Source organism: Salvelinus alpinus, chromosome 1 (genome assembly GCF_045679555.1).
Source record: "Salvelinus alpinus chromosome 1, SLU_Salpinus.1, whole genome shotgun sequence".
Lineage (NCBI taxonomy): Eukaryota > Metazoa > Chordata > Actinopteri > Salmoniformes > Salmonidae > Salvelinus > Salvelinus alpinus.
In genome coordinates, this window is record NC_092086.1 from 103995761 (window position 1) to 104005760 (window position 10000).

The 10000-nt window shown below is 45.5% G+C and overlaps 1 protein-coding gene across 3 annotated transcripts in view; it reads left to right on the forward strand.

The window, feature by feature from the left end:
• adamts6 (ADAM metallopeptidase with thrombospondin type 1 motif, 6) overlaps nt 1-10000 on the forward strand; it is a 136017-nt gene that overhangs the window by 20279 nt on the left and 105738 nt on the right. The window lies entirely within an intron of this gene.

Genomic DNA, 10000 nt, shown 5'->3' on the forward strand with positions numbered 1-10000 from the left:
TCCTTCCGACTCTGTCCTTCCGTCTCTGTCCTTCCGACTCTGTCCTTCCGTCTCTGTCCTTCCGTCTCTGTCCTTCCGACTCTGTCCTTCCGTCTCTGTCCTTCCGACTCTGTCCTTCCGACTCTGTCCTTCCGACTCTGTCCTTCCGTCTCTGTCCTTCCGTCTCTGTCTTTCCGTCTCTGTCCTTCCGACTCTGTTTTTCCGTCTCTGTCCTTCCGACTCTGTCCTTCCGTCTCTGTGTTTCCGTCTCTGTCCTTCCGTCTCTGTCCTTCCGTCTCTGTCCTTCCGACTCTGTCCTTCCGACTCTGTCCTTCCGTCTCTGTCCTTCCGACTATGTCCTTCCGTCTCTGTCCTTCCGTCTCTCTCCTTCCGACTCTGTCCTTCCGTCTCTGTCCTTCCGACTCTGTCCTTCCGTCTCTGTCCTTCCGTCTCTGTCCTTACGACTCTGTCCTTCCGTCTCTGTCCTTCCGACTCTGTCCTTCCGACTCTGTCCTTCCGTCTCTGTCCTTCCGTCTCTGTCCTTCCGTCTCTGTCCTTCCGACTCTGTCCTTCCGTCTCTGTCCTTCCGACTCTGTCCTTCCGACTCTGTCCTTCCGTCTCTGTCCTTCCGACTCTGTCCTTCCGTCTCTGTTCTTCCGTCTCTGTCCTTCCGACTCTGTTCTTCCGTCTCTGTCCTTCCGTCTCTGTCCTCCGACTCTGTTCTTCCGACTCTGTCCTTCCGTCTCTGTCCTTACGTCTCTGTCCTTCCGTCTCTGTCCTTCCGTCTCTGTCCTTCCGTCTCTGTCCTTCCGACTCTGTCCTTCCGTCTCTGTGTTTCCGACTCTGTCCTTCCGACTCTGTCCTTACGTCTCTGTCCTTCCGTCTCTGTCCTTCCGTCTCTGTCCTTCCGTCTCTGTCCTTCCGTCTCTGTCCTTCCGACTCTGTCCTTCCGTCTCTGTCCTTCCGTCTCTGTCCTTCCGACTCTGTTTTTCCGTCTCTGTCCTTCCGACTCTGTCCTTCCGTCTCTGTCCTTCCGTCTCTGTCCTTCCGTCTCTGTCCTTCCGTATCTGTCCTTCCGACTATGTCCTTCCGACTCTGTCCTTCCGTCTCTGTCCTTCCGTCTCTGTCCTTCCGACTCTGTCCTTCCGACTCTGTCCTTCCGTCTCTGTCCTTCCGACTCTGTCCTTCCGTCTCTGTCCTTCCGACTCTGTCCTTCCGACTCTGTCCTTCCGTCTCTGTCTTTCCGTCTCTGTCCTTCCGTCTCTGTCCTTCCGACTCTGTCCTTCCGACTCTGTCCTTCCGACTCTGTCCTTCCGACTCTGTTCTTCCGACTCTGTCCTTCCGACTCTGTCCTTCCGTCTCTGTCCTTCCGTCTCTGTCTTTCCGTCTCTGTTCTTCCGTCTCTGTCCTTCCGTCTCTGTCTTTCCATCTCTGTCCTCCCGTCTCTGTCCTTCCGACTCTGTCCTTCCGTCTCTGTCCTTCCGTCTCTGTCCTTACGTCTCTGTCCTTCCGACTCTGCTTCCGTCTCTGTCCTTCCGACTCTGTTCTTCCGTCTCTGTCCTTCCGTCTCTGTCCTTCCGTCTCTGTCCTTCCGTCTCTGTCATTCCGACTCTGTCCTTCCGTCTCTGTCCTTCCGTCTCTGTCCTTCCGTCTCTGTCCTTCCGACTCTGTCCTTCCGTCTCTGTCCTTCCGACTCTGTCCTTCCGTCTCTGTCCTTCCGTCTCTGTCCTTCCGACTCTGTCCTTCCGTCTCTGGGCTTCCGTCTCTGTCCTTCCGTCTCTGTCCTTCCGACTCTGTTCTTCCGTCTCTGTGCTGCGTTGGCATTACACAGACAGAACACTACTGTAACTTTGAAACACACAGCCAAGTCATTACTCATATCTATTACTGGCTTCAGTCTGTATGTAGTACCTACTGTACTGTACCTCTTACAGCTACTGACAACGGGAAACTATCCTCTCAGTCATACCAGTCATACTACAATTAATGCATGGTAACCTTGTTGCAGCAAAATCTATTTCATTACCTGCTATTGGCTAAATTGTTGCCTGAGCTGTTTTGACCACATAACCTAGCAACTAACGTGTGTATTCCTTACTTGTTTTGACTGCAGGGGGGTTGTCGTTTTGTGGGTTAAATGGCATGGGTTAAAGCCCTGCTTTTGTCTCTCCCTGCCTGGTTGTGTACAAACCAGGTTTTCTACTAATGTTAGACTAGTGCTAGTTTACTTTAGCTGTTTGTAAGGCGTCTAGGTGTAGCAAGTAAGGCGGAGTCAGGCGCAGGAGATGAGTAATAAATGTAACTTTACTCATAACAATAACTATTCCAAGAAGGAAAATAATCAAGCTCACAAAATGAGACCAACTTACAATGAACAAACACGCACAAAACCATGGGGGAAACAGAGGGTTAAATAAGGAACAAATAATTATGGGAATGGAAACCAGGTGTGTACAATGAAGACAAAACAAATGGAAAATGAAACGTGGATCGGTGGCGGCTAGAAAACCGGTGACGTTGAGCGCCAAACGCCGCCCGAACAAGGAGAGGGACCAACTTCGGCGGAAGTCATGACAATGTTTGTCTGTCAAGTAACGTTCTCCAGCTCCTTTTCAGAGTCCTGTTGTTGTAAAGTTACCACTTTGTGAGCCATCCATAGGAGTGACCATAAAGATAGGGGTGGCAGGTAACCTAGTGCTTAAGAGCTTTGGGCCAGTTGCCAAACGGTTGCTGGTTCAAATCCCCGATCAGAATACATGAAAAATCTGCCAATGTGCCCTTTAGCAAGGCACTTAATGCACATTTCTCCTGTAAGCTGCTTTTTATTTATTTATTTTTATAAGATAAAGCAAAGCAGTGCGACAAAAACAACACTGAGTTACACATGGGATAAACAAACGTACGGTCAATAACACAATAGAAAAATCTGTATGCAGTGTGTGCAAATGAATTAAGGAGGTAAGGCAATAAATAGGCCATAGTGGCGAAGTAATTACAATTTAGCAATTTACACTGGAGTGATATATGTGCAGATGAGGATGAAGTAGATATACTGGTGTGCAAAAGAGCAGAAAACAAAAACAAATATGGGATGAGGTAGGTAGTTGGTTGGATGGGCTATTTACAGATGGGCTGTGTACAGCTGCAGCGATCGGTTAGCTGCTCTGAGAGCTGATGCTTAAAGTTAGTGAGGGAGATATAAGTCTCCAACTTCAGGGATTTTTGTAATTCGTTCCAGTCATTGGCAGCAGAGAACTGGAAGGAAAGGCGGCCAAAGAGGTGTTGGCTTTGGGGATGACCAGTGAAATATACCTGCTGGAGCGCGTGCTATGGGTGGGAGTTGCTATGGTGACCAGTGAGCTGCTTTGGATAAGAGTGTCTGCTAAATGACTAAAATGTAGATAGTAGGTAAGGCTTAACATGCCAAACTTCTCTAATGTTACTGACCGTAGTTGGGAGCCTTAGAAGTTATGCTGCCATTGTGATGCCAGAAGGCTACTGAAGGGGTTTTATGGAGTGCTGACTCCAGCCGTCTGTTGTGTCCGTATTTATCGAAGAACTGGTCTGTACTGGTAAACTTACATCACCTCAGCCTTCTGCTGCTACAGGGACTGGTCTGTACTGGTAAACTTACATCACCTCAGCCTTCTGCTGCTACAGGGACTGGTCTGTACTGGTAAACTTACATCACCTCAGCCTTCTGCTGCTACAGGGCTCTCCAGCGTGTGTATGATGCTAAACCAACACTAACTGCTAGCCGTTCACTAAAGCCTTTTGTTGTATGCCCAGGGCATGCTGCACACTGCTTACAGAGTTCACTGACGTTCAGTGACTGTGTTTGTATTATAGGCCCTCTACAACATCTCATTATTGTATGAGAGACAGACAGAGAGAGAGAGAGAGAGAGAGAGAGAGAGAGAGAGAGAGAGAGAGAGAGAGAGAGAGAGAGAGAGAGAGAGAGAGAGAGAGAGAGAGAGAGAGAGAGAGAGAGAGAGAGAGAGAGAGAGAGAGAGAGAGAGAGGGGGAGGGAGGGAGGGAGGGAGGGAGGGAGGAAGGAAGGAAGGAAGGAAGGAAGGAAGGAAGGAAGGAAGGAAGGAGAGAAGGAAGGAGAGAAGGAAGGAGAGAGAGAGAGAGAGATAGGTAAAAATACTTGAATCAGTTATAGAACCCATTGCCCTTTATGGTTGGGAGGTCTGGGGTCCGCTTACCAAACAAGAATTCACAAAATGGGACAAACACCAAATTGAGACTCTGCATGCAGAATTCTGCAAAAATATCCTCCGTCTACAACGTAGAACACCAAATAATGCATGCAGAGCAGAATTAGGCCGATACCCGCTAATGATCAAAATCCAGAAAAGAGCCGTCAAATTCTACAACCACCTAAAAGGAAGCGATTCCCAAACCTTCCATAACAAATCCATCACCTACAGAGAGATGAAGCTGGAGAAGAGTCCCCTAAGCAAGCTGGTCCTGGGGCTCTGTTCACAAACACAAACACACCCCACCGAGCCCCAGGACAGCAACACAATTAGACCCAAGCAAATCATGAGAAAACAAAAAGATAATTACTTGATACATTGGAAAGAATAACAAAAAAACTGAGCAAACTAGAATGCTATTTGGCCCTAAACAGAGAGTACACAGTGGCAGAATACCTGACCACTGTGACTAACCTAAAATTAAGGAAAGCTTTGACTATGTACAGACTCAGTGAGCATAGCCTTGCTATTGAGAAAGGCCGCCGCAGGCAGACATGGCTCTCAAGAAAAGACAGGCTATGTGCACACTGCCCACAAAATGAGGTGGAAACTGAGCTGCACTTCCTAACCTCCTGCCCAATGTATGACCATATTCAAGACACATATTTCCCACAGATTACACAGATCCACAAAGAATTCGAAAGCAAACCCGATTTTGATAAACTCCCATATCTACTGGGTGAAATACCACAGTGCCATCACAGCAGCAAGATTTGTGACCTGTTGCCACAAGAAAAGGTCAACCAGTGAAGAACAAACACCATTGTAAATACAACCCATATTTATGCTTATTTATTTTCCCTTTGGTACTTTAACCATTTGTACATCGTTACAAAACTGTATATATACATAATATGGCATCTGTAATGTCTTTATTCTTTTGGAACTTCTTGAAAAGGACGGAAAGGAGACATACACTACATGACCAATAGTATGTGGACACCTGCTTGTCAGACATCTCATTCCAAAATCATGGGCATTAATATGGAGTTGGTCCCCCCTTTCCTGCTATAACAGCCTCCACTCTTCTGGGAAGGCTTTCCACTAGATGTTAGAACATTGCTGTGGAGACTTGGTTCCATTCAGCCATAAGAGCATTAGTGAGGTCGGGCACTGATGGTGGGCGATTAGGCCTGGCTCGCAGTCGGCATTACAATTCATCCCAAAGGTGTTCGATGGACTTGAGTTCAGGGCTCTGTGCAGGCCAGTCAAGTTCTTCCAAACCGATTTCGACAAACCATCTGTATGGACCTCGCTTTCTGTACGGGGGGCATTGTCATGCTAAAACAGGAAAGGGCCTTCCCCAAACTGTTGCCACAAGTTGGAATCACAGAATCCTGTAGAATGTCATTGTATGCTGTAGCGTTAAGATTTCCCTTCACTAGAACTATGGGGCCTAGCCCGAACCATGAAAAACAGCCCCAGACCATTATTCCTCCTCCACCAAACTTTACAGTTGCCACTATGTAACGTTCTCCTGGCATCCGCCAAACCAAGATACGTCCGTCGGACTTCCAGATTTGTGAAGCGTGATTCATCACCTCAGAGAACACTTTTCCCCTGCTCCAGAGTCCAATGGTGGCGAGCTTTACACCACTCCAGCCCACGCTTGGCATGGCGCATGATGATCTTAGGCTTGTGTGCGGCTGCTCGGCCATGGAAACCCATTTCATGAAGCTTCAGATGTACAGTTATTTTGCTGACGTCACTTCCAGAGGCCCTTGTGTGCCCTACCACTTCGCGGCTGAGACAGCACCTAGAGTTGACCGGGGCGGCTCTAGCAGGGCAGACATTTGACAAACTGACTTGTTGGAAAGGTGGCATCCTATGACAGTGCCACGTTGAAAGTCGCTGAGCCATTTTACTGCCAATGTTTGTTTAGGGAGATTGCATGGCTGTGTGCTCGATTTTATACACCTGTCAGCATCGAGCGTGGCTGAAAAAGCTGAATCCACTTATTTGAAGGGGTTTCCACATACTTTAGTATAGATAGTGTAGTTCTATGATAAATTGCATGGCCTAGGGCAACCCTCATCAAAATCACTCGTCTCATAAAACCCTTTTTTAACCTGATATTTTTCCAGGGCTATCTTTAGTCATAAATGTAATGGCCACACAGTAAAGCTGCGCGTTGCTAACGTAAACAGTCTTAAAATCGCTGTGCTCTTTCTTTAGGTGGATTCCATCGGGGAATGGGGGAATTTTCTAGCAGACACAGTGGTTAATGAAAGCTTCCTGGGTCCATCATTAACTATTTATAGATGCATGTTAGCATCCTGACGCGCAGCACAGCTCATCTCATCGCCTACACACAACTTGATGTCCCATTATACTCAGTCAGTCAGTCAGTCAGTCAGTCAGTCAGTCAGTCAGTCAGTCAGTCTGTCTGTCTGTCTGTCTGTCTGTCTGTCTGTCTGTCTGTCTGTCTGTCTGTCTGTCTGTCTGTCTGTCTGTCTGTCTGTCTGTCTGTCTGTCTGTCTGTCTGTCTGTCTGTCTGTCTGTCTGTCTGTCTGTCTGTCTGTCTGTCTGTCTCTATCTATCTATCTATCTATCTATCTATCTATCTATCTATCTATCTATCTATCTATCTATCTATCTATCTATCTATCTATCTATCTATCTATCTATCTATCTATCTATCTATCTATCTATCTATCTATCTATCTATCAATCTATCTATCTATCTATCTATCTATCTATCTATCTATCTATCTATCTATCTATCTATCTATCTATCTATCTATCTATCTATCTATCTATCTATCTATCTATCTATCTATCTATCTAGCTATCTATCTATCTATATTGGCATGGGAAACATATGTTAACATTGCCAAAGCAAGTGAGGTAGAAAATGAACAAAAGTGAAACAAACAATAAAAATGAACAGTAAACATTACACTCACAGAAGTTCCAAAAGAATAAAGACATTACAAATGTCATATTATGTATATATACAGTGTTGTAACGATGTACAAATGGTTAAAGTACCAAAGGGAAAATAAATAAGCATAAATATGGGTTGTATTTACAATGGTGTTTGTTCTTCACTGGTTGACCTTTTCTTGTGGCAACAGGTCACAAATCTTGCTGCAGTGATGGCACACTGTGGTATTTCACCCAGTAGATATGGGAGTTTATCAAAATCGGGTTTGTTTTTTAATTCTTTGTGGATCTGTGTAATCTGAGGGAAATATGTGTCTCTAATATGGTCATACATTGGGCAGGAGGTTAGGAAGTGCAGCTCAGTTTCCACCTCATTTTGTGGGCAGTGTGCACATAGCCTGTCTTTTCTTGAGAGCCAGGTCTGCCTACGGTGGCCTTTCTCAATAGCAAGGCTATGCTCACTGAGTCTATACATAGTCAAAGCTTTCCTTCAGTTTGGGTCAGTCACAGTGGTCAGGTATTCTGCCACTGTGTACTCTCTGTTTAGGGCCAAATAGCATTCTAGTTTGCTCAGTTGTTTTGTTAATTCTTTCCAATGTGTCAAGTAATTATCTTTTTGTTTTCTCATGATTTGGTTCGGTCTAATTGTGTTGCTGTCCTGGGGCTCTGTGGGTTGTGTTTGTGTTTGTGAACAGAGCCCCAGGACGAGCTTGCTTAGGGGACTCTTCTCCAGGTCCATCTCTCGGTAAGTGATGGCTTTGTTATGGAAGGTTTGGGAATCGCTTCCTTTTAGGTGGATGTAGAATTTAACAGCTCTTTTCTGGATTTTGATAAATGGCTGGTATCGGCCTAATTCTGCTCTGCATGCATTATTTGGTGTTCTACGTTGTACACAGAGGATATTTTTGCAGAATTCTGCATGCAGAGTCTCAATTTGGTGTTTGTCCCATTTTGTGAATTATTGTTTGGTGAGCGGACCCCAGACCTCCCAACCATAAAGGGCAATGGGCTCTATAACTGATTCAAGTATTTTTAGCCAGATCCTAATTGGTATGTTGAATTTTATGTTCCTTTTGATGGCATAGAATGCCCTTCTTGCCTTGTCTCTCAGATCGTTCACAGCTTTGTGAAAGTTACCTGTGGCACTGATGTTTAGGCCAAGGTATGTATAGTTTTTTGTGTGCTCTAGGGCAATAGTGTCTAGATGGAATTTGTATTTGTGGTCCTGGCGACTGGACCTTTTTTGGAACACCATTATTTTGGTCTTACTGAGATTTACTGTCAGGGCCCAGGTCTGGCAGAATATGTGCAGAATATCTAGGTGCTGCTGTATGCCCTCCTTGGTTGGTGACAGAAGCACCAGATCGTCAGCGAACAGTAGACATTTGACTTCAGTTTGTAGTAGGGTGAGGCCGGGTGCTGCAGACTTTTCTAGTGCCCTCGCCAATTTGTTGATATATATGTTGAAGAGGGTGGGGCTTAAGCTGTATCCCTGTCTCACCCCACGGCCCTGTGGGAAGAAATGTGTGTGTTTTTTTCCTATTTTTACCGCGCACTTGTTGTTTGTGTACATGGATTTTATAAGGCTGTATGTTTTTCCCCCAACACCGCTTTCCATCAATTTGTATAGCAGACCCTCATGCCAAATTGAGTCTAAAGCTTTTTTGAAATCAAAGACTTTGCCTTTGTCTTGGTTTGTTTGTTTGTCAATTAGGGTGTACAGGGTGAACACGTGGTCTGTTGTACGGTAATTTGGTAAAAAGCCAATTTGACATTTGCTCAGTACATTGTTTTCACTGAGGAAATGTACGAGTCTGCTGTTAATGATAATGCAGAGGATTTTCCCAAGGTTGCTGTTGACGCATATCCCACGGTAGCTATTGGGGTCAAATTTGTCTCCACTTTTGTGGATTAGGGTGATCAGTCCTTGGTTCCAAATACTGGGGAAGATGCCAGAGCTAAGGATGATGTTAAAGAGTTTTAGTATAGCCAATTGGAATTTGTTGTCTGTATATTTGATCATTCCATTGAGGATACCATCAACACCACAGGCCTTTTTGGGTTGGAGGGTTTTTATTTTGCCCTGTAGCTCATTCAAGGTAATTGGAGAATCTAGTGGGTTCTGGTAGTCTTTAGTAGTTGATTCTAAGATTTGTATTTGATCATGTATATGTTTTTGCTGTTTGTTCATTGTTATAGAGCCAAAAAGATTGGCGAAGTGGTTTACCCATACATCTCCATTTTGGATAGATAATTCTTTGTGTTGTTGTTTGTTTAGTGTTTTCCAATTTTCCCGGAAGTGGTTAGAGTCTATGGATTCTTCAATTACATTGCGCTTTCGCATACAATAATGAGATGTTGTAGAGTGCCTATAATACAAACACAGTCACTGAACGTCAGTGAACTCTGTAAGCAGCGTGCAGCATGCCCTGGGCATACAACAAAAGGCTTTAGTGAACGGCTAGCAGTTAGTGTTGGTTTAGCATCAGACACATGCTGGAGAGCCCTGTAGCAGCTGATGGTGATGTAAGTTTACCAGTACAGACCAGTCCCTGTAGTAGCAGAAGGCTGGAGTGATGTAAGGTTACCAGTACAGACCAGTCCCTGTAGCAGCAGAAGGCTGAGGTGATGTAAGTTTACCAGTACAGACCAGTCCCTGTAGCAGCAGAAGGCTGAGGTGATGTAAGTTTACCAGTACAGACCAGTCCCTGTAGCAGCAGAAGGCTGAGGTGATGTAAGGTTACCAGTACAGACCAGTCCCTGTAGCAGCAGAAGGCTGAGGTGATGTAAGTTGACCAGTACAGACCAGTCCCTGTAGCAGCAGAAGGCTGAGGTGATGTAAGTTGACCAGTACAGACCAGTCCCTGTAGCAG